We start from the raw sequence: 1,462 nt of genomic DNA, 5'->3' as shown, positions 1-1,462 counted from the left end.
CGTATTCCTGAGAAAGAGTGTTGAGTCTTGATCTTTTTACTTCCTCTGTTCCTTCGTGTGTGGTCTCTAGAGTATCCCACATTTCTTTTGCAGATTTACAATTTGATACTCTAAAGAATTCATCAATACCAAGAGCGGAGGTGAGAATGTTCTTTGCCTTCAAATCATATTGTACCTTCTTTTTGTCTTCATCGTTCCATGATGATTTTGGCTTTGTTTCCCTTATACTATTGATAACAGTGAAGGATATGTATGGTTCTTCTTCAATTGCGTTCCATATATCTAAGTCTTGAGACGCAATGAAGATCCTCATTCTAATTTTCCAAAAATCATAGCATTCTCCAACAAAGCTTGGAGGGCGGTTGATGTTGGACCCTTCTCCTAGGAATGATCTTGAGGCCATCTTGATGTCGGATCAGATTTGAGAGTATCTTACTCAAATATAACTCTGGTGTCAATTGTAAGAACAGGATTGCAACTAAGAGGGAGGTGAATTAGTTGACTTCAAATTATAGTAATTTTTTCTGCAAAATGTAAGAGTTAATGTGCAACGGATAATATTGCAGAAGGCTACGTCCAGTACTCTTGCAACACAAGAGATTTTCCACTAAATATTATGAGTAGTAATTACAAAGTGTCACCCCGAGATCTCTAAGTACCTTACCCACTCACTAATATTTATACCCATGGAAAACACCTTTCCCAGTAACTCTATCCCCTTTCTATTCACACCATGTGAAAGAAAGTTTACTGCTTATTGCAATGAATGAAGAATTTCAATAATGGCTTTGGATTGTCTTTACAAGTATGAAATATTATAACACTTGCAATCCAATCAACTCTCTTTTATAATTAGTAATAATGCTCAATAGATTTGTAAAACTTTGAATCAATTACTTTAAGTAACTCAGAAAAATTCTCCTTTTGAAAGTTTAAGAACTTAGTGCAAAATTGCGGAAAAATAGTGAGAGAACTTTTCAGAGTAGTATGAGAGTTATATAAAAATTGTGTTTATGTTGTGAGAGTTAGAGTCTTTATATATACTTTCCAAACACCCATGGTGACTTTCTGAAAGTGTAGGAATTGTTTGAAGTGAAGAGATTTCATTTAGAGTGAAAATATTTCGTTTTGAAATCTGAAATCTCATGTAACAGTCTTCAGTAATTTCATGTAATAGTCTTCAGTAATCGATGACTTACATTGGGTAATCGATTACCCAAACATATTGTTCACTAATTATTTAAAAACAAATTAGAGTAATCGATTACACCATTTGGGTAATCGGTTACTCAACTTTTGTAAAACTGGTAATCTGTTACTCAAATACAGTAATGGATTACTCTTAACAGTTTTAAGTTGGATAACTATTTTTCTCTCACATGTAACTTGTTACTTGAATGAAGTAACCCGTTATACATTATTTCAAAAAATGTTTTAAGTATTTTTAAAGTGTTTCATTATT

Source organism: Lupinus angustifolius, chromosome LG08 (genome assembly GCF_001865875.1).
Source record: "Lupinus angustifolius cultivar Tanjil chromosome LG08, LupAngTanjil_v1.0, whole genome shotgun sequence".
Classification (NCBI taxonomy): Eukaryota; Viridiplantae; Streptophyta; class Magnoliopsida; order Fabales; family Fabaceae; genus Lupinus; species Lupinus angustifolius.
This window is presented reverse-complemented; position numbering follows the sequence as displayed.